The sequence below is a fragment of the Somniosus microcephalus genome, chromosome 15 (genome assembly GCF_052327205.1).
Source record: "Somniosus microcephalus isolate GS21.2 chromosome 15, FLI_Smic_1.0, whole genome shotgun sequence".
NCBI classification, from domain to species: domain Eukaryota; kingdom Metazoa; phylum Chordata; class Chondrichthyes; order Squaliformes; family Somniosidae; genus Somniosus; species Somniosus microcephalus.
Genome location: NC_141001.1, coordinates 79,039,988 through 79,063,972, shown reverse-complemented (window position 1 = coordinate 79,063,972; position 23,985 = coordinate 79,039,988).

Genomic DNA, 23,985 nt, shown 5'->3' with positions numbered 1-23,985 from the left:
GAGTAAGAACCTCGAACCTGTTGGACAAGAGCAAGGGCTGCGGCTCCTCCAGTTCTACCTCCTGCATCCCCGTACTTGCCTCACTCGTAGTCACACCATCCTGTCCCTGACCATGGGCTACATCTGAATTAATTAATTTCATAGGTGTGACCACCTCCTGATACAGAGTCCAGGTACTTCTCCCCCTCCCTGATGTGTCACAGTGTCTGAAGCTCAGACTCCAGCTCATCAACACGGAGCTGGAGTTCCTGTAGCAGCAGACACTTGTCACAGACGTAATCACCGTGCGCCTCAATGGGGTCCTCCGGCTCCCACATCTCGCAACAGTAACACATCACCTGCTCCATTCTATGTAATTAATTAAATTTTTTATTGTTAGCTATGGACACCCTCTGCCCGATTTTAGATGCTAGTATCCCCTTTAATTAATTAGATTTAAATTAAATTAATCCCTCTAATTACACCAGTTAAATGGTTTACCAACAGTCACTCTGCACCAGAATGGACTAATTAACTACAACCCACAGAGTTAAAGTTTGAAAAGAGCACCTAACACCCCACTTACCCAAACTCACACTTACCCAAACTCACAGCACTCTCTGCTGACTCGCACTCAGTGCTTGCTCGCACTAGGACTGGTCTTTTTATACTGTTTGTTTGTTTACAGCCAAATGAGTCACCCCTGCTGATTGGTTGGAAAACTGGTTTCCACTGCCTGCTGTGCCAATTTACTCCTACTGCAGTGTAACCTTGTTTTACTCTTCTTAAACCAACAGAATCCCAACTGTGAAACTTGAAACTTCCTGCTATCAGCAACGGTGTGGGGTTTAAATGTTCCTTTAGTATCATTACTATGTCTTCAAAACTCTTTTCCATTGGCTTCGTTGGGGTTACTAGGTTTCGTAATAAACCATACGTCTTTGCACCCATTAAATTTAACAATACCGACGCTTTCTTGTCATCTGACACCTCATTTGCCTTGCAGTACACCTCTATTCGTTCGACATATGTAGTCCAATCTTCGACTTCATTGTCAAATGCGGTGATACTGCCACTCTTTGGCATTTTGGGTGTGGTTTAAAATGGCATCTCCCAATGGCTTAAAATGGCATCTCCCGTGCTTTCCTTCCTCCCCTGCTGCTGTCAACGCCGCTCTCGGCAGTCCTCGTGGCAATGGCGGTGCCTCGCGGGTTTCTGCGCGTCTCTCTCTCCCTCTCTCCGACGCTGCTCGGCCCCTGAACACCGGCTGCACCCTGTGTGCTCTGCCCTCTCTCTCTCTCCCTCGTCGACGCTGCTCGGCCCTTTGCTGTGCCGCTCGGTCGGGCTCTAGTCCGCCGCTGTCTGGGAAGGGTCTGCGCACTACCTGTTGCCAGCCCGTTTCGCTGGACCACCTCGACTGGAAAGCCAAGCCTGGCTCTCGACAGCCTCCCCCGCAATTCTCGAGTCTCTGCTGGATGACTGGGCAGTTGCCCGTGGTCGACGCCCGAGTCTCTGGCCTTGACCTCCAATCCACTGATCTCCAGGAATGAATCCCCGGGAGGTGATGCAGAGTTGCAGGTATGTTCAAACTTGCCTCGTCGTCAATGTTGCATCCGTGTATAATCAGACACAGACTGTGGAGAACGGTACAACAGGTGTTTACTCAACGTGGCTCACACTGCAACTGATCTGTACAGATTACTACTCAGGGCTATATACAGGTGTGGTCACTGCTGGTACTGCAGTATACATGAGCTGTAAAAGATAGTTCCCCACTTTAAGGTATATACATTACACTCCCTTCTCGGAGAGCTTCAGGATATGGTTGACCATAGCCCTAAACTGTTAGGTGTTAAAGGGTAGTACGAACTGGTTTTGGAGGGGTCCCTCATCGTCACCATCGACGGGTGGGCCGAGCCTCCGATGCCGTGCTGGGCACATTGGTCCCGGCTTCAACTTCACGGGCGGGGGTTGCTCTACCTCTGCCTCCCCCTGTGGCTCCATCCCTGTTTCCACCCCCCCTTGCTGCCAAACCTCGCTGAAATTTGGCAGTACGGGTGGTGGTAGTGAGGTCTCCTCTCTCTCAACCGGGTCGTCCCTAGGCACTACCGGTGATGTTGGAACTGCCCTCCCCTCGTTCCCCATAAAATCTGCCTGACCTGCCTTTGGGGTTAATGAGGCATACCATACCTTTTGCCTTCCGGAGGGCCCGGCTCAGATTTTCTATCCTCTCTTTACAGGGGCTGTGGTCTGCCTCCTCAAACCCCTGTTCGCTCGCTAGCTTGTAAGCGGCCTTTACCTCCTGTACTTTCTCTTCCTGCTCCCTAATCTGCCTTGCCAAGCGGGCGTTCTTCTCCCACAATTTTATCTCATTTCCCTTGGCCTCGGTGACTTGGCACCGCAGGTATTCCAACTGGGCCTTGTGTTCTCCCATTAAATGCACTCTCTCCTGATTCAGGGCCTGCAAAGCTACTAATAACTTTTCCCCTGGCAGAGCCTTATCCTGGATCTCCAGGGCTGACTCCCTTAACTCGACTGCCTGTGCTGCAATGAGCCTGTCCAAAAGCTGGACCTGCTTTTTGAAACACATCAGCCAGGCTGCCTTCTCTAAGGAATTCTTGTGTTCCTTTCCCTCTGTCCACTTAGCTGCTGCATCTACCGGATGTCCAGCCCTTAACAGAGTGGTGATCCACTTCTTAGTGATATTCACCTTGCTAAACACATAATCAGAAGTCCTTCCCTCCATCATGGTTTGCTCATCCAAACCACTGTCTACTGTATCGCAACCCTGTTGCCGGTGTCCTGCCGTGGTCGCCATTCTGTAGGGGGGTGGCGGGTGTGGCACGTGCACCTAGTCAGTTATGCCCCTGACTGTTTGTGAGCAGTTCAAATCGCTCCCACGCCCCTGGGTTCTAGACACTGGACTTAGGTACAGGCGGCGATACAGAAAACTCGAGTAGACAGGTGGTTTGGATGTAAGAAAACCAAGATTTTATTAAAACAGAAATTAACACAGTCTTGCGAGAAGTTACTAGTATAAAATTACAGGCAAATACAAAATAACTATACTTATACAGGGAATGGGGAACACACGGCACATCGAGGGAAAACAAACTATATTAACAATCCCCTTATCCTTATCCCACCCCCTATACCTAACTAGATTAAGCTATGAGGGGCCAGAATTCATGCTCACCAATCCAAAGCAAAGCCAACTGTTAACGAGTGCAGGTTTTGAGGTTTGGCTCTCTGTCCTCTTAGGTACCCCGTCGCCACGTGGTCTTGAGGGGCGCAGTGCTGGAGATGCTGTTGCGACACACCTTCTTCCCCTCCGCTGCCGTCGTCATCTCGTCACGATGGGTTCTCCTCTTCTCCCTCGGGCGGTCATCATCGGCAACGTTGTGCCTATAGGGCAGCTGGCAGTTTTAACTGCCTAGATTTTCCTACCCAAGCGTAAGAATGCCAGTATACTCGTCCTGGCGTGGACACCTGCGTTTTCGCAGTACTCACCAGGAATGTTCGTCTCACAAAGCGCCAGCTTATAACTAGATGCTTGGCCTCATCAATACGACTTTTGCTGCCCTGCTCTGCTCTTATCGAGTTGTTACCGTCTTCTTCGTCTCTTTTCGTCTTGTCTTGTTCAGTTACTATACAAGTCCTGAACTGCCTACTCACTTTCGTCTCGCCCCTTTTGCAGCCTGGGCATCCTGGATGGTAATGGACTTGGGTCTCGTTCCCCTCCCCTGCTGTTGGTATGGTGTCCTTAGTTACTAAAACTCTGCTACGGGGAGCGAGGAGAGAACCCGCCACGAGGCCAGGGCATGAGTATGCACGGCAGCCCAAGAGACCGGAGCCATGAGAGCAGGGGCAAGGGCAAGAGCGAGATAGCAAGCGAGAGATTGCTACCCGGGGCCTGCAGTTATACTCCTTACGAAGCCCCTTATCTGCGCGCCAAATCAGGTTATTTCATTGTTCCAATTTTGGCGGGCTGGTTTAAATGATTGTAGCAATCTAAACTAACTGTTTTTAGATGGCCGTTTATCACACCTGATGGCCTGATGTCCGAGCTGTATTGTTATTAATGCATTTTAATCAGCCTGTCCAGCCTCAATGGCTTCCTAAAGTTGTTTCCGATTATTTATGCAGACAACTTGATGTCCTCAAGTATAGGCCTAACTAGTTCTGATCTGTCTACGATCTGGCTTAATGCATATTCAATGTTCTGCTGTCTGCTTTCCAAAATACAAAGTCCTTTTGCACAGAAACTGCATTTTAGGTTTTGATTTCCCCAAAAGCTGCTTGTGCTGCCACAGAGTCCAAGCTTTTAAAATCTTGCAGGCTTTTGGTCACGAGGTGCGGACGCCATCTTTGGGTACCTTTTTAAAATGTCCATGCAGGGTCCCTTTTATTAATGACATTGGGGAAAATGTGGGAATTTTGCGCATCTTACAGATGCTTTGAACACAACTGACTACACACAGGGAGGGCTGTTCGTCTTGCAACCTCACTCCATCTTTGTCTCCTTCTAAGTATCTATGCTATGCAACCTCTGCCCTCACTCCTTCATTCTCACTCAACCTCCACTTGTCTCCCTCATTGCAGGAAAAGAGAGCTCACAACAGGAGAGAGCGAGCCAGGACAGGAGGAGGGCCGCCCTCAGTAGCCCAGCTCACCCCCTGGGAGGAAGGCGTCCTGGAGATTGTCGGGGCTGACCGAGATGTGGAAGTTGGGGAAGGACAGACAGGAGCATCCCCGCAAGCTGATGACAAAATAGTTTTCCATCTCTCTCATTGGCATTGCATGAGTCGCTGATAATGATTCTGAAGTGTAGGGGGTGGTGTGCGCCCAGTCAGCTTCACCTCTGACTGTCTTTGGAGCGGCTCGAATCACTCCCACACCCCTGGGTTCTAGACACCGGACTTAGGTACAGGCGGCGATACAGAAAATTGAGTAGACAAGGGGTTTGGTGTAAGAAAATCAAAATTTTATTAAAAGCAGGATACAACAATCATATGAAAATTACTGGTATGAAAATACAGGCATAAACAATTACACCTACATTGGAATGGGGAACAAACGGCACATCGACTGAAAACAACTACATTAACAATCCCCTTATCCTTATCCCACCCCCTATACCTAACTAGATTAAGCTATGAGGGGCCAGGAATTCATGCTCACCAATCTAAACCCTGTTGCTTTAAATGGTGGGGTTTTTAGGTCCGCTCTTGCTGTCCTTTGGGGTATCCCGTCGCAACGTGGTCTCAGGGCGCGGTGCTGAAGTTGTTGATGCGAAGCACCCTCCTTTTCCTCAGCTACCGTCATCGTCTCGTCACGATGGGTTTTCTTCTTCTTCTCCCTCGGGCGGGCGGTCGGCGGCGGCAACGTTACGGTCGGGGGTCGATTGGCGGTCTTTACCGTCTGAATGATTTCACTATCCAAGCTTCGAACGCCAGTTTATTCTTTAACCGGGCTATTATTGTCCATGTGACAAACGCCAGCTTATAACTAGGCTGCAAGTCTCGATTCTTCTACCCATCCTTCGAATGCCAGCATATTCTTAAATTGGGGTTACACTATACGTCAATCTTATTCACCAAACACCAGCTCATAACTGGGCGTTGGTCCCCAAATGCGTCTTTCTGCTGCCCTTCTCTGCCTTTACCGGTTCACCTTCTTCTTCATCTCATCTCGTCTCGTCCGCCCGTTTGTGGCCTGTGTCCTGTGTGGTTTTGAACTCGGGTCTCGTTCTCCTCCCGCGTTTGGTCCTGGTGTAATGGGCATCCTTGGTTGTTGAGCGGCGCGGGGAGCGAGAAGAGAGCCCGCCACGAGGCCAGGGCGCGAGTACGAGAGGCAGCAGGCCAAGGTCAAAGATGAGGGCAGGAGCAAGAGTCAAGAGAGCGATTGCTACTGATGGGCCTACAATTATACCCGTTCTTCAATTCCTTATCTGCACGCCAAATCAGGTCAGTCCATTGTTTAACTTTTGACGGGCTTGTTTAAATGATTACAGCCATTTACTTTAATGACTTTTGGAGTGGTTGTCTCCGGGTCTAATGGCCCCGATGTCCTGGTTGTTTGTCATGGATAAGACTTAATTGTCCCCATCCTGACTTGATGGCTACTGTGAGCTGTTACCGATTAAATATGCAGAAACCTAATGGCCTCGATTCTAGGCTCATTCCAGCTTGATCTATTTCAAGTCGAATGAATGCGTATTCTGTGTTTACTATGGCGGTCTGGCTCCAGAGAGTCCTTTTCACAGATTCCTGCATTTTAAGTTTCGACTCCGGGCCTGCCTGTCTGCAGAGCCCTGTTTTAAAATCCGGTCGGTTTTGGTCACGAGGTTACAGAAGCCATTTTGGGCACCCTGTTTTTAATAACTTGTCCAAACAGGGTCCCTTGATCCATAATTTGGGGAGTGCGGGAATTTTGAGAACCCTGCACTTACAGAAGCTACGTCATATGGACTTATGGTCATCTGCAAAATGCAATGTGCATGTAACCTTGGCATCACATCTCTAACATTTTCCTTGACTCCCCCACAGGACCATCGAGAGCCCCCATCCCCAGTGTGCAGGAGGAAGAGCCTGAGATGCCAGACTCCTCAGAGGAATCTGCAACCTCTGAGGGCGCAGCGTCAGCAGAACTAAGCGCACCCAGCACCAGCGCAGACACTCACACCTTGGTGAGACCTTCAGGACATAGAGTAGAGTTGTCACCTGGTGTATCACAGCTCACAAGTGAGCATCAGCAGATTGTGGAGACAGGGACAGCAGTGGAGAGTCCTCGTCGGAGGGCGCAGGACTCTGCCAGCTCGGCTCAGCTGCATGTCGACCCTCTGCCTCTGGGTCCATCCGTAAGATCAGAGGTGATGGAACTCCATGCACAGATGCAGGAGTCTCTGGCAGGTTTTGTCTCCAGGGTCGCTGCGAGTGTGGAGCGAATGGAGGAGTCCATAGCGAACATGAGCAGAGCCTTTGTGGAGTCAGTGGTGCATGAACGCATCAACACGGAAAGGATGGCTACCTCTGTGGAAAGGATGGCTACGGTAGAGGAGAGGAGGGCTACGGCCATGGAGGAGAGTAGTCGCCAGGGTATGGAAAACATGGTGAGTGTTCAGAATAGAATGACATCTCTTGAGGAGTGATGGGCATCTATTGAACAGAGAAACCAGACCTTCATGGAAGTCCTTCTGAGTAGGACTGCCATTGTAGATACGGGTCCCCATGGCCCCCCTGATGTGCAGCAAGCTGCTCTCAAGCCACTTGCAGTCACTGAGGGGGCCAGACCCATGAGAGGGAGGTTGGTGGCAGACCTCAAGGAAGTGGGGGTTCCTCTCCAAGTGCTCACACGTCCATGCCACTGCAGAGCCCTCAGTCAGAGCCCCGCCGGAGTCCACACCCAATGGAGATAGAGGTCTCAACCCCTGCACAGCCGCAGGAGCAGCAGACTGCTGGCGAGCACTCACAGGCTCGCCACCCCAGAGGACGCCCGCCAAAGGTGTCGAGACAGGAGCAGCAGGAAAGTGAGCAAGGGGCCTCCACATCTGCTGAAGCCACAGGGGAACCATTATGTAGGAGCACGCGTAAGAGGAAAATAAAGCACAAGTAGTCACAAGGGTAGTCACTTGGTTGAAATGCTGTGTATTTTGTAAAATGCCATCAGTTGTTTGTTTTTCATAAAAATTCTGATGGCAAGTTCTGCAGTTGTGGCATGTGTCATTTCGCGAATGGGGCTGGAGGTCCTCTAATGCCAAGAGGGGAAGGAAAAACAGTCCTCCCATGCTTCTGGTAGATGCTTCAGTTGAGGAAGCGTTGAATGAGGGTGACGAGAGGGGTCTTGCAGGAGGTCACACTGGAGAAGTGTATGAGGCTCCAACCTTCCACAAGTGTGGTTAGGCCTGGTAAAAGTTGCCCCAGACCTGAGACAACAAAATCCTGCCACCTGCAAATGATGGCTGATCAAATATCCTCTTTAATGTTGGGCCTGCAGCTGATAGTCAGCAAGCCAATAGTGTTCACGCCAGGTTTCACAGGCGTGATCCCCACCAGGCGTGTTTTACGTGGGAAAAGGTTTAAACAGGCAAGGACCTGTTAAAAGGGGATTATAAAGGCCAATTAGTGCTGTTTAAGAACATAAGAATATAAGAACATAAGAAGTAGGAGCAGGAGTAGGCCATACAGCCCCTCGGGCCTGCTCCGCCATTCAAAAGGATCATGGCTGATCCGAACCTAGACTCACCTCCACTTCCCTGCCCGCTCCCCTTAATCCCTAATTCCCTTATCAGCTAGGAAACTGTCTATCTCCGTTTTAAATTTATTTAATGTCGCAGCTTCCACAGCTCTCTGAGGTAGCAAATTCCACAGATTTACTACCCTCTGAGTGAAGAAGTTTCTCCTCATCTCAGTTTTGAAAGGGCAGCCCCTTATTCTAAGATTATGCCCCTTAGTTCTAGTCTCACCCATCAGTGGAAACATCCTCACTGCATCCACCCGATCAAGCCCCCTCACAATCTTATATGTTTCAATAAGATCACCTCTCATTCTTCTGAATTCCAATGAGTACAGGCCCAACCTACTCAAGCTTTCCTCATAAGTCAACCCCCTCATCTCCGGAATCAACCGAGTGAACCTTCTCTGAACTGCCTCGAGAGCAAGTATATCTTTTCTTAAATATGGAAACCCAAACTGTACGCAGTATTCCAGGTGTGGCCTCACCAGTACCCTGTATAACTGAAGCAAGACTTCCCTGCTTTTATACTCCATCCCCCTTGCAATAAAGCCAAGATTCCATTGGCCTTCCTGATCACCTGCTGTACCTGCATACTAACCTTCTGTGTTTCATGCACCAGGACCCCCAGATCCCTTTGTACTGTAGCACTTTGCAGTTTCTCTCCATTTAGATAGTAACTTGCTCTTTGATTTTTTCTGCCAAAGTGCATAACCTCATACTTTCCAACATTACATTCCATCTGCCAAATTTTTGCCCACTCACTTAGCCTGTCTATGTCCTTTTGCAGGTTTTTTATGTCCTCCTCACTCACTGCTTTCCCTCCCATCTTTGTATCATCGACAAACTTGGATACGTTGCACTTGGTCCCTTCCTCCAAATCGTTAATATAGATTGTAAAGAGTTGGGGTCCCAGCACTGACCCCTGCGGAACACTACTAGTCACTGATTGCCAACCCGAGAATGAACCATTTATCCCAACTCTCTGTTTTCTGTTAGATAGCCAATCTTCCACCCATGCCAGTATATTACCCCCAATCCCGTGATTTTTTATCTTGTGCAGTAATCTTTTGTGTGGCACCTTGTGAAATGCCTTTTGGAAGTCCGAATACACCACATCCACTGGTTCCCCTTTATTCACCCTGTTTGTTACATCCTCAAAGAATTTGAACAAATTTGTCAAACATGACTTCCCCTTCATAAAACCATGCTGACTCTGTCCGATTAAATTATGCTTATCCAAATGTCCTGTTACTGCTTCCTTAATAATGGACTCCAACATTTTACCAACCACAGATGTTAGGTTAACTGGTCTATAGTTTCCAGCCTTTTGTCTACTTCCCTTTTTAAATAAGGGCATTACATTAGCAGTTTTCCAATCCGCTGGGACTTTTCCTGAATCCAGGGACTTTTGGAAAATTACCACTAATGCATCCACAATCCCTACCGCTACTTCTCTCAAGACCCTAGGATGTAAGCCATCAGGTCCAGGGGATTAATCCGCCTTTAGTCCCATTATCTTACCGAGTACCAGCTCCTTAGTGATTTTAATCATGTTTAGCTCCTCCCCCCCTATAGCCCCCTGTTTGTCCAGTGTTGGGATGTTATTAGTGTCCTCTACTGTTAAGAATGATACAACATATTTGTTCAGCATTTTTGCCATCTCCATGTTCCCCACCACTAATTTCCCGGTCTCGTCCTCTAAGGGACCAACATTCACTTTGGCCACCCTTTTTCTTTTTATATAATTGTAGAAACTCTTGCTATCTGTGTTTATATTTTTTGCTAGTTTACTTTCATAATCTTTCTTCCCTTTCTTAAGTAATCTTTTAGTTATTCTTTGCTGGCTTTTAAATGCTTCCCAATCTTCTATCCTCCCAGTAGATTTGGCTACTTTATATGCCCTTGTTTTCAGTCGGATACTATCCTTTATTACTTTACTTAGCCACGGATGGCTGTCTTTTCTTTTATGCCCCTTTTTCCTCAGTGGAATATATTTTTCTTGAAAGTTGTGAAAGATCTCCTTGAATGTACACCACTGTTCATGTACCATCTTACACTTTAATCTATTTTCCCAGTCCACTTTAGTCAACTCTGCTCTCATACCTTCATAGTCTCCTTTATTTAAGCTTAGTATGCTGGTTTGAGATCCAACTCTCTCACCCTCCAACTGAATTTGGAATTCAACCATGTTATGGTCACTCATTCCAAGGGGATCCTTTACTAGGACATTTTTTATTAATCCTGTCTCATTACACAGGACCAGATCTAAGATTTGCCTGCCCCCGGTTGGTTCAGTAACATACTGCTCAAGGAAGCCGTCCCTAATGCACTCAATGAACTCTTCCTAAAGGCTGCCCTGCCCAATTTGATTTGTCCAGTCAATATGAAAGTTAAAACCCCCCATGATTATAGCTGTTCCCTTATTACAAGCCCCAACTATTTCCTGATTTATACTCCGACCAACAGAGTTGCAACTGTTAGGCGGCCTATAGACTATGCCCACTAGTGACTTTTTCCCCTTATTATTCCTTATCTCCATCCAAACTGTTTCACTATCCTGATCCTTTGACCCAATATCATTTCTCACTATTGCAGTGATTCCATCCTTTATTAACATAGCCACCCCACCTCCCTTTCCTTCCTGTCTGTCCTTCCTAATTGTCAAATACCCCTGGATGTTTAGTTCCCAGTCATGGTCACCTTGCAGCCATGTTTCTGTAATGGCCACCAGATCATACCCATGTGTAGTTATTTGTACTGTCAACTCGTCTATTTTGTTACGAATGCTGCGTGCATTCAAATAAAGAATGGCCCTAAAGACCAGGCGGGACTGATTCGGGTCAGTCAGACACAACTAGATTAAAATGGCGTGGAGGTGGGAACCAGGCGGGGGGTGGTTCCCGACCCCCAGGTTTTGCGATTTTAACCCCCCACACGCCTAAAATCCCGCCTGTCGGCTGCGTTAAAATCGAGCCCGACAATCTCTGTGCGTAAGCTTTTCCCACACCTGGAGCCTATTAAATTAGGGATAGGTGTAGTGTATGTACCCGTCTACCTTTAAGGGAACTATTGAATGTAACCGTTCACCTTTAAGAGAACTACTTTAGGTGTGGCACTATTTGTTTGGCTTCTGTATACTGTAATACCGATAGTGACCACACCAGTATATAAGTGTTGTGGCAGGATTGCTGGGGCAGATTCGCCCGGACCTTCGAATAGTAAAGACCTGTTTTGTTTGTTACTTCTGAAGTCTGTGTATTTATTAACTGCACAACCCACAGACTTTACAGTGGCGACGAGTCCGATCGTACCCTGCGGCAAGATTACCAAAGCAAGAAGAGCGTCGAAGAGAGGCAACCGCCCTCGTCGTGCTGCTGGAAGAAAACACGAGGCTGCAGCAGGAGAAAGGTGGAAGACTTTAGCAACAAAAGCTTCCATTAGTAACAGGCACTGACTACCCTTCTACCACGGTGCAGAGTGAGCCGATCAGCAGGGAACAAGGCGGCCGAAGAGACTGTGAGTAGGGGAAGGTGTAGAAGTATCCGGAGGATAAGGGCAGAGCACTCGACCTCGGTCGAGGGGGAGCTGTGCCGGCCAAAAGTCGGGTCCAACGGCGTCGGGTGACAGCCGGACCGCGATCGGCGGGAAAAATCCGGGCAGCGACCGCAGCCACGAAGCGCTGAGACTGGGAGTAGGCGCAGGAAGAGAAACCCAGCCGCAGCCGGGGAGGGAAACACCAGTCTGCGAGAGGGCTGGGAGGCGAACAGGAACCGTGCGGGTGGGAGAGAGAGGCAGAGCCGACCAAGGGGAGAGAGACTGCGCGAGAGCCAGCCCAGCGGCTGAGCTGTCCTCCACCAACGGGGTAACCAGAGCCGGTAGAACCGAACGTGCGGGAGAGAGAGCGACAGAGCCGGGTACGGAGAGAGAGACTGCGCGAGAGCCAGTCCAGCGGCTGAACTGTCCTCCGTTAACGGGGTGTACCCAGCGCCGGTAGAGCCGTGCGGGCGGGAGGAAAAGACAGAGCCGAGTAAGGGGAGCTGTGCGAGAGCCAGCCCAGCGGCTGAACCTGTCCGCTGTGGGGGAAAGCGTACCCTTTCCACCAGGAAGAAACGCGGGAAGCCGCCATTAGGCGGAGGAGACGACAGAAGCGGGAAACCGCCATTGAAGGGGGCGGGGAGAGAAGGAAAGAGCGGGAAACCACCATATTCGCGGGAAAACCGCCATCTTAGAAATAAACAAATAAATAAGAATACTTAAAGAAATACTGCTGCTGCTCCCAAGGGAAGAAAGATGCCTAAGCGAGGGAATATTAATGATTTTAATTCTGACATAGAAGACTGGGCCACGTACGTGGAATGCATCGAGATCTATTGTGAAGCCAACAAAATAGAGGAAGACGACAAGGCGATAACATTGTTAAACTCGATGGGCGCAAAGACATACGGGCTCTTGAAGGATTTACTAGCACCAGCTAAACCGGCGGATCAGTCTTTCGAAGAGATTGTGGTTGTTCTGAAGGACCACTTGAACCCCACACCGTTGATGTTGGCTGAACGATTCAAATTCTATGCAAGAACGCAACGGAAAGACGAAAACAACGCAGAATACTTGGTCGAACTGCGTAGGCTAGCGAAATACTGCCAGTTCGGAGGGAATCTGACAGAGGCACTGCGAGACAAGTTCATAGGCGGATTGTCCAAGGAAGGGACGCAAAAGCGCCTACTAGAAGAGAACGACCTTACACTTGACAGGGCTGTCCTTATAGCAGCATCACACGAAGCCGCAGCGAAAGGAACGGCGGAAATGCAACTAAAGGCGGCGGCGCTCGGGGTGGACCAAATTACCTCGAGTACAACAAAATGCTATCGTTGTGGGAAGACAACACACGACCAGAATCAATGCTGGTTTAAGAACCAAGGATGTAGGAAATGTGGCAAACTGGGTCACTTCGCTAAGGTATGCCGGTCAGGGAAGAAGACCAACAACCAAAGGAAGCCATCACAAGAAAAGTACAACAAGGTATACAAGGGGGCTGAGAAGAGTTCAGATGAATAGAATCCAGACTCAGATCCAAACGGCCAGGAGCTGGGTAGTCTGAGTATCCACCATGTGAGTAAGGAAGCTGACCTACAAACTATCTGGGTCATGCTAAAAATAGCTGGAGTCCAAGTGAAAATGGAGTTGGACACTGGATCAGCTGTATCAGTCATAAATCGAGGGGATTACCACCGGCTATTCTCACACATACCCTTAAGAGATACCAAGTTCGTATTGCAGACATACACGGGGCATAAAGTATACCCCATGGGAAAAATAAGAGTCAAGGTGAGAGATAGGGGTAAAGAACACCCAAGAATGAACTTGTATGTACTACATGAGGGAGGACCACCACTTCTAGGATGGGAGTGGATCAAGAAAATAGACATGGAATGGCACTACCTACAAGCAATGACGAGTGAGGACTCGGTGCAGACAAGCAGCTCAGACTCTGAGCCGGAAGACGATAAGTCCAGCCCACATATGAAAAACAAGGTTAACATGAACTCACTGACTAAGGTTGGAAAAACGATGGCGTGCATAAAGACAGAGAATTCTGAGTCTGTTCAAGTCACAGACATATGCATTACGGAGGAACACCGAGCTCGAACTCAACGTTATTTCAAAGTACGACAACAATTCGAACAATTAAGTTACCGTCTCGTACAAGAGATGAAAACAATGAAAAAGTTCTATGACACCGAATGGGAGAGTCTGGAAAGACAACGGAACCTGCTGGCTCAAGCAGAGAGCGACCATAGAGCCATCGTGACCAATTACCGATCACACCTCCCTTATGATGTTCAGGAGTTAGAATATTTGCATGATCTAGAGATACAGCATAAAGGCAAACCACGCTACACTGAGGATTTTGTTCTGCAATTGGAGACGGAGCTAGTGCAGGCAAGGTTAAGAGAAGCTGAATCGCAGTGTGCACTTAAAGAGATGCAGAAAAAAATCTTGGACATGGAAAAGAGAAACGCTTCTTTACCTGATGTGAATAATGTGGCCATGTTGCAAGAGGAGCTTATCACTCAGTTAAATGAAAATAAAGGAAAAATGACGGAGATAGACTGCAAGAATAAAGAAGATTTGATGGCAGTGAGACTTCAAGAGGCAGATAGCATAGCAGCCTTGGCTGAACTCCAACAGGAAATTGCGAAAGAAGCAAATGAAGAGGAATCTTCAGGAAGCCGGGATTTTATTCCAGTTCTTCTCTACGACTCCTTACAAGCAGAGTGTGAGAAGTGGAAAGAACAGTATGAACAGGCCCAGGCTACAATTCTGGAGGGGATTAACTCGGCAACCTCCGAAAAGCTAGTTTCAGTAGAAGCATATGAACAACTAAAGGTTGAACATGAGCAAGAAGTCCAAAGGCTGCAGGAAATTCTTGATGAGCTCAAGGCCAAGACAGACTCATCGGTAGAAGTTCCATCCATAGATGAGAATTTAGCGGTGAAAGACATGGCAGAACATGAAAGACAAGATGTCCAAGAACTCATAAAAATATTGGAGGAAACCCAAGACAAATATGAGGCGGCAATGACCGAGGTTCAACGACTTGAAGAGCAGAGTCAACTGGGAATCCTTTCAGTGGAAGGGAAGGAAACTGTAAGAAACACAGAGACTGTAAGAATGGGCTCTGAACATGAGCTTGGGAGCATCAAGGCGCAACTTCTTCGAGCGCTTGAAACCAAAGTACAAGAGGAAAGGAAGGTGAAAGCATTGGAGGGAAAGGTGGATGAAATGGTGAAGACTCTGATCCACAGAGTCCCCGCGGAAGAGTTAACGGTCAGCCAACTCCTTCACATGCTGAGAGACAAGACTCCACAATGGGAACACGAGCTTCAATCTGCAAAGGGAAGGAATTCGGAGCTCCCAAAAGTTACAGAAATAACTGAGGTGGCAACACAGATTTTGTGTTACAGTTTACTCTATGAAGAGTTCGTTGAATCACGTCAATGTGAACAGAAGAATGTTGAAACAGCTGCTTCAGTAGAAGGATTAAATAGCCTGATACCGCAATCCCCGGTGGAAGGGAAGGTATTGAACTCACAAATGAGGTCAGTAGTGAAGGAATGGCAGACAACCCAGGAAGAGCGGGATGAATATGAATGCATGAAGAAGGCTTTTCAAGAAAGATGTCTAGGGAAGGAACCACCATCAGCTAACGTCCAGACGGGTGAGGAGGAAGAAGAAGGCTCTCTCGCTGGCCTAACTCAGGATGAACCCGAATATTACCATGACCTGTTGAGTGACACTGAATATTACGAGGATGTGGTCTGCCCAGCTTGTGATGAAAACTCCCAAAGTGCTGAAATCCGGAGGAAGCACTTAAGGTCTAAGGAACATAGAGAGTTGGTGGCGCTACAGCTGGCAGCCGAGAAAGGAGCTCCGAGAGTTTCAAAAAGGCAGAAAAGAAAAAGAAGAAGCAGAAGATAATAACTGTCTAAAATATTAGCACTTCTACCATCTCAGGCGGAACACTACGAAAGGAGCTAAATTAGTTGAAAAACTGGAAAATGTCAAGACAGCCAGTTGGTTGTAAAAGTCCGCACTGCTGGTTCAACAGGACGAAAGTCCAAGCTGTTACGTCAAGAAAAAGGCTATGGAGGAGTCACGCTAGCCAGGTGAACCGGCTACACCAAAGAAATGTTGTTCGGAACGAGTCAAGATCAGAGACTGAATCTATGAACTGTTTCCGCAGAGACTGAACCTGTGAACTGTTCCCACCAAGATTATATCTGTAAATTGTTTTATATGACATTGACTCCACCGAGATTATATCTGTAATTTGTTTATAGGAAGTTGAAGATATGTATGTTTAACGGAGACTCTGTAAGTAATAAGCTAAAAAGGGAGGATTGTAGTGTATGTACCCGTCTACCTTTAAGGGAACTATTGAATGTAACCGTTCACCTTTAAGAGAACTGCTTTAGGTGTGGCACTATTTGTTTGGCTTCTGTATACTGTAATACCGATAGTGACCACACCAGTATATAAGTGTTGTGGCAGGATTGCTGGGGCAGATTCGCCCGGACCTTCGAATAGTAAAGACCTGTTTTGTTTGTTACTTCTGAAGTCTGTGTATTTATTAACTGCACAACCCACAGACTTTACAATAGGGACTTCATGCTGAATCTTTCTTTAGCACAGGCTGGTGCCTGTTTAAAGTTAAGCACGTGCCCCCTTTTTAAAGGGACACACCAATAAAGACTGTAAATCAACATAAATTTGAAAGGAACCTTAACAAATCAAATTAAAATGTTGTTCCCGGGGGTGATGATGCACTCCAGTCCCTCCAGTGCCCACCGGTCGTGGAAGGCCTCGAGCATGCCGGCGGACACCGCGTGCTCCATCTCCAGGGCCACCCGGGCGCGAACGTAGCCGCGGAAGAGAGGCAGGCAATTGGGCCGAACGACCCCCTCGACCGCCCGCTGCTTGGACCTGATAATGGCTACATTGGCCAGGCCGGGACTTCATGCTGACTCTTTCTTCACGGGACTTCATGTTGAGGTAGAGTTCGATGGGCATCAATCAATCTTCATTACTTTACCCAAATGGTCAATTACTCATATGTGTGTCTTAAAAATTGGCAGGCCTAACCCAGTGGTGTTGAGACCAATAGTAGCACTCCTGAGATCAGCTAATTTAGTACAGATGGGGATGCAACCTGGGACCTTCATGGACTGTACAGTGCAGCCACTTAGTGAATAAACTTCCTGACCCATGAAGTGTGTTGAGAATTACTGACCTCATTCAAATGGTCTGTTCACATGCAAAAACACATTAATTTTATGTGCCCCTATAAATTTTAAATTTGGTTGGGTTGATAATCCTCCTGGCAATTATTTTCAAGCTTGCCTAATGCCATGCAGATGATGCCTGCCTTGGCATAGTGTTGGGTGGTAATTATAAGAATTCATGTGGGATTAACAGGATGTTAATATTTTAATGCCAGTGGCTAAGTAACAATAATCAAGCTAATTATTCTAATTGTTGGGTGCTGGGGGGAGAGAAACTCCAGAGCCTTTTATGTGGTGTACTTGCCTGGTTTTTTTAGTCACACTAAGCCCAGCTCTTAATTTAACAACTGATACCTGTGATGAGAATCAATTTTAACTATCAAGTCAATCACAGCAATGAAAACAGTTAGCATTGCAGTACTGATGGATGGGGTAGTCATTAATCATCGATATGGATGTTTGCTGAACAAGTGTTTGAATGGCACTTTATGCGTCTCAAAATCACTTTGCATTGCATTACACTAATGCATTATCCTGAATGCACATTTACTGCGTGGGTACATGTGCAAGTTAGAGACACACACAACCTAATTACGCTTTTATAACTGGCACCCGACAGGGCACCTTACACATGAATGATATAATGTCATCAGGACCCCAGAGGAAATGTGCGACAAATCAGTCTGAACATTCCACAGATAATTATAATTCCATGCAGCCGGGTGAGTAGAGATTATCAGGGCCCGACTCTATTTTTACTAGTACAAAAGCAAAATACTGCGGATGCTGGAAATCTGAAATAAAAACAGAAAATGCTGGAAATACTCAGCAGGTCAGGCAGCATCTGTGGAGAGCGAAACAGAGTTAACGTTTCAGGTTGAAGACCCTTCGTCAGAACTGGAAAAAGCTGGAGATCGAACAGGTTTTTAAGCAAGTGCAGGGACAGGGAAAGGGGGGAGGGGAGGAAAGAACAAAAGGGAAGGTCTGTGATAGGATGGAAGGCAAGAGAGATTAAGAGACAAAAGGGATGATGGTGCAAGGCAAAAGGAGATGGCAATGGGACAAGTTAAGAAACAAAAGATGGCTCTAGATGGAAGGCAGGAGAGATTAAGAGACATTAAGAGATGGTGCAAGACAAAAGGAGATGGTAATGGGACAAGTTAAGACACAAAAGCTGGCTCTAGATGAAGTGTAAATAGCACTGGCAGAATGAAAGACAGCTGACCTGAAACGTTAACTCTGTTTCTCTCTCCACAGATGCTACCTGACCTGCTGAGTATTTCCAGCATTTTCTGTTTTTATTTCTATTTTTACTAGTATGCCTAAGCGGGCAATGGCAGCGAGATTCCTGCCAATAATAACTCCTGGGCCTCATTTAGATTTGGTTGGACCTTCTAGGAGGGAAGTCAGCGGAAAGCAGCAGAAAATTGCACGGTGCTCAGGCCATCTGCCGAGATCAGCTAAGTAACAGGATCAGCTGCCAAAGCTGCCCCACAGGAGTCTTGCAACAGGGAAAGGGGGGCAAATGCTTGGCATGGGAGCCTAAGCTTCCCTTGTAGCCCTGGAGGAGCACGCCATCTCCTCCTGGCCGCACAAGGTAAGTTAAAACAAAGTTTAAAAAGAACATTCCGGGTCTATTCTGGCTCGGTTCCTCTTCCCCGCTGGGTTGGCCTGTGGCTTCCTGCTCATGACATCATCAGAACCCAACATGCATATGTGCGAAAGGATCGGTACGGTAGCATCGTGGCTATGATACTGGACTAATAATCCAGAGGCTTGGACTAATGATCTGGAGACATGAGTTCAAATCCCACCATGGCAGCTGTGGAATTTAAATTCAGTTAATAAATAAATCTGGAATAAAAAGCTAGTATCAGTAATGTTAACCATGAAACTACCGGATTGCTGTAAAAACCATCAGGTTCACTAATGTCCTTTAGGGAAGGAAATCTGCTGTCCTTATCTGGTCTGGCCTATACGTGACTCCAGACCCACAGCAATGTGGTTGACTCTTAACTGCCACTCTGAAATGGCAAGTTGTATAAGGTGGCTCACCACCTCCTTCTCTAGGGAAATTAGGAATGGGCAATAAATGCTGGTCTTGCTGGCGACGCCCACATCCCGTGAGCCAATTTAAAAAGAAAATCCTGTTGGCTTTGGGTGGGTGTCCCTGCCGCCTGCTCACTTGAGCAGATACAAATCACAGAAAGTCATCTCCTGGCGGCTCCAAGGCGGGCATGTGATCTGGGCAATTTTAACTGTCTATCCATCTGGTTTCCAGCACGTGGGTAGTGTTAAAATTGCTCCCCCTCCCCTCCCGAAAATAGCTTAGCGGAATGGATAGACAAGCGGGAAATGCAATTTATTGTGGAGAGGTGTGAAGTCACACATTTTGGGAGGGAAAAAAAAAGCACACGGGGTTCGATTTTCACTTTTGGGTGGCCAACCAGCAGAGCGAGCTGGCCAACCTCCCATTCCGGTGGCAAAGAGGCCCCTGCGAGTTTGCGGCCTCGGCCTCAATGAAATTTTGGCAGGCAAGCTGCAGAGCCAAACTGGTATCCTGATGCAGCTCGCTGCTCTTCAAAGAAATTTTAGGTTAGGTAAGGAGTTCCAGTATTTTGGACCAGCAACGATGAAGGTTACAAGTTATCTTTTTTTCTTTCGCAGGCCTTATTGATAATCAAGCTCAAAGATTGGAATATTTGTAACAATCATAATGTTAACAAAGCGAAGGATTACAAAACGTTAACACTGCCGGAACTCTGTAGGGTCTGTCTGTGAAAATGGGGAGGGACAGAGTGAGCCACAGCACAGCATCTACACACAGAGATCTGAAGAGTTTTCAATCTCTGATGTTTGAACTCCTTCTGTTGCACACGCCTCCCATCTGTAAAACCTCATTTAGGTGTTGGAGAGGCTACTTTGCATGCTTGGATTGGCCCACCTGATTTGCAACCTTAGTTACTAGCTCAGGGGAAGTGAGTTTGTGCCCCTAAGCAGTTTGTATCGCATTTTTCCTCGTGCCCCAGAGCACTCGGTGAGTGACAGATGCAGTTGGTGGTCGGAGAGCACATGACCCCACGATGTTATCAATGTCATTGGTCCATTGGTCAGAGTCCGGGCCTTCACTCAAGCCTGGAGTGGTGAAGATCCACATTACAGCCTTGTGGGCTTTTCATTTCTCGCCCTTCTCCCTAATTCTTTTGCAAACCGTGACTAACTGACAATGAAATTGACCTTTTCCCCACAATTTTTGAAGGGTCTCAGTCTCTTTCTGCCAGCAGAGCGGTTTGATCGGAATTTCAAGCCAGTGAATCAAATCTCACATTCCACTCCCTTAGGCCAAACCTCAAGATTTGTTAAACGCCAGGCCCTGCCTCCAAAATGATGCCAGACCCAAGGATCCCCTCATGCTGCCAACCGCCTCCTCCCACAGCCTTACTCCAGTGCTGCCAAACTACAGGGCCCCCATCCCAGTTCTGCTAAAGACCACTGGGGCCATTCTCCAATGCTACCAAAGTATAAGATGGCTCGCGGTGTTGCCAAGGTGTAGGACTTTCCCCAGTGCAGTCAAACCCCAATACCCCAACACTAGGCCTAGATTTTCAGTGTGCCATGAGGCAGGCTTTTAGGCATGCTGGGGGCTATAATCCCGAATTCGGGGGTCCCGACACCACCCCGCCCAAAACCCGCCTCCACGTAAGTTTCAAAAGAGACAGGTACCCGCCCCGCACTGGGACCCGCCGACCCGAGGCGGGAAGGGATTAGTGCCAATTAACTGCCTGTTAACAGGTTGTTAACAGGCAGTTTTTAGCCTAATCCCTATTTTGAGGGGTGTCGTGTGGGATTCCCGATGGCTCCAAACCACGCCAGGTTAGAGCAGGCGGGCGTCGGGTTGAAGGACATGGAGGGGTCGAGATGTCAGTGTTCAGGTGAGTGATGTGTGCATGAGTGCAAAGGTAAGTGTGTTTGGTGTGTCTAAAGTGTGTAAAGAAGTTTAAATTACCTGTACTTACCTTTACAGCCTTTCTTCCTGTAGGCTTCGGGAGTCCGTCATTTAGCCGGCACTGAACGCAGAATGGCTGCGATCTGTCAAAAGTGACAGCCTTCAGCTTTCAGTGCTGGTGAGAGTTCTAACTGAGTCTGCGTAGAAGGACTCAGGTTAGAAGTAAGACTGTCAATGTTTGACAGCTTCAAACAGCTGTGAAACACTGATATTTCATCTGTCAAAACATCTTGACAGATGAAATTTCAGTCTGTGACGTCACCTGTTGCCGGGTGGCCCTTTATTGGCCTGCTGAGCCCGCTGGGCGGGCTCAACAAGGTCAATCAAGGGAAAATCGCGTGGATTGGCCGGATGTCAATGGAGGCGGGACTAAAACCCGAAAGTTGTAGTCCCGCCTCCTTCCCGACTTCTGAATGAAAATCCAGCCCATATTTCTAAATTTTATCTGCATACCATCTTTCTGTATGTTCTCAGCTTTAAAACTGCTATGGGATAAATACATCGGTATATTTCATATACATTTCTATATAAATTCCATGTTTGCAATCTTGGTGGTCGGGCGGAGAGACATAGGCCGTGATTTCGCATACCTCAGTGGGTCCGGTGCGGCCGGGGTCGGTGGCGGGTTGCGACCCTGCGGCTGGCTCCAGCCCGCTCTGTGAAATAATTTTATGCTGATTGGGCTTGCTAAGCCCGCCCAGTAGGTTTCCCGGCCAAATGAAGGAAGCGGGTCTGATGATGTCACTTGATGACGCGTCATTAGCCGGTTTCCTTAAAGGGACCATGCGCAAATTGGTTTTGACAGTTGTGCTGTCAGTATTCTACAGCATTGAGGTGCTGCAAACACTGACAAGCACTGCACAGAGGTGCACAGCTGCACCCAGGCTCTCCCAGGACTCCCTCCATATGCTTATGGAGGGAGTCACAGCACGCAGGGAGGTCCTCTTCCCTTCCCATGGGCAGAAGAGACCTCCCCAGGACACCAACGCAGCCTAGTTGCACATTGCACAGGAGGACACAAGCAGGGATGTGGTCAGGAGGACCAGGCTGCAGTGGCACAAACATTTCAATGATCTCAGTAGATCACGAAACAATGACTAATCTACTGGAATTTTTTGAGGATGTAACTGGTAGAATAGATAAGGAAGAACCAGTGGGTGTGGTGTATTTGGACTTTCAGAAGGCTTTCATTAAGGTCCCGCATAAGAGATTAGCGTGTAAAGTTAAAGCACATGGGAGTGGGGGTAAGGTACTGACTTGGATAGAGAACTGGTTGGCAGACAGGAAGCAAAGATTTGGAATAAACGGGTCTTTTTCCGAGTGGCAGGCAGTGACTAGTGGGGTACTGCAGGGATCGGTGCTAGGACCCCAGCTATTCACAATATATATTAATGATCTAGACGAGGGGACTAGATGTAATATCTCCAAGTTTGCAGACGACACAAAGCTGGGTGGGCGTGTGTGCTGTGAGGAGGATGCCGAGAAACTCCAGTATGATTTGGACAGGTTGGGTGATTGGGCAGATGCGTGGCAGATGCAATATAATATGGATAAATGCGAGGTTATCTACTTTGGTGGCAAAAACAGGATGTCAGATTATTATCTGAATGGCAATAGATTGGGAGAAGGGGAAGTGCAATGAGACCTAGGTGTCCTTGTGCAACAGTCGCTGAACGTAAGCATGCAGGTGCAGCAGGTGGTTAGGAAGGCAAATGGTATGTTGGCCTTCATAGCGAGAGGATTCGAGTACAGGAGCAAGGATGTCTTGCTGCAATTGTACAGGGCCTTGGTGAGACCACACCTTGAGTATTGTGTGCAGTTTTGGTCGCCTTATCTGAGGAAGGATGTTCTTGCCATTGGGGGAGTGCCGCGAAAATTCACCAGACTGATACCTGGGAAGGCAGGAATGACGTATGAGAAGAGATTGGGTCGATTGGGCTTATATTTGCTGGAGTTTAGAAGAATGAGAGGGGATCTCATTGAAACTTATAAAATTCTAACAGGACTAGACAGACTAGATGCAGGAAGGGTGTTCCCGATGGCAGGGGAGTCCAGAACTAGGGTTCACAGTCTAAAGATAAGGGGTAAGCCATTTAGGACAGAGATGAGGAGGAATTTCTTCACCCAGAGAGTGGTGAACCTGTGGAATTATCTACCACAGAAGGCAGTTGAGGCCAATTCATTAAATATATTCAAGAAGGAGTTAGATATATTTCTTAAGGCTAAAGGGATCAAGGGATATGTGGAGAAAGCAGGGACAGGTTACTGGATTTGGATGATCAGCCATGATCTCATTAAATGGCGGAGCAGACTCGAGGGGCCGAATGGCCTACTCCTGCTCCTATCTTCTATGTTTCTATGTTTCTATGTTACTGCAAAAGTGCACTCAACCTCGTCCTGCTGTGTCACTCATCACATCCCCATCCCTCTGCCTTCCCTACCCTACTCCTGCACCTCCTTACTCACAGCAACTTACCTTGCACCTCCACCTATCCCTCTCTACATTATCTCTTCCCCATCTGACTAGCCATCCCTCACACTCACCCTCATCCTAGTCCAGTCATATCAAGTAACAACACACAAGGGTAGGCACTTGGATGTTTTAGCCAATGTTCATGTGAAGTTTCTGTTACTGTGCTGTCAAACATTGAAATCTTTATTTTCAACACTTTGCGTTCTTGGACAGATTTGTGTGCACCTTTGGAAGTGGCTTAATGAGTTCCAGTGAATGGTGAGACTTAATGGCACCTCGCGCAATGGCGATGGCTGTGAAAGGAATGGCTTGGACATTATAGGGGTGCTTTATGGTGCTGGTGTGGGGCGGTGCCAACCTGGCGCATCATGTGGCAGCCAGGGTGTACAGCATCAAGTGAAGTAAATCTGGCCATGGTGAGGCCATCCCTGACCTCCCGGGCAGCATTGTGGTCGGATGCTGATGCCCTCTGTCCTGTGCAGCATCAGGTGATTGCGGAGAAGGTTGGT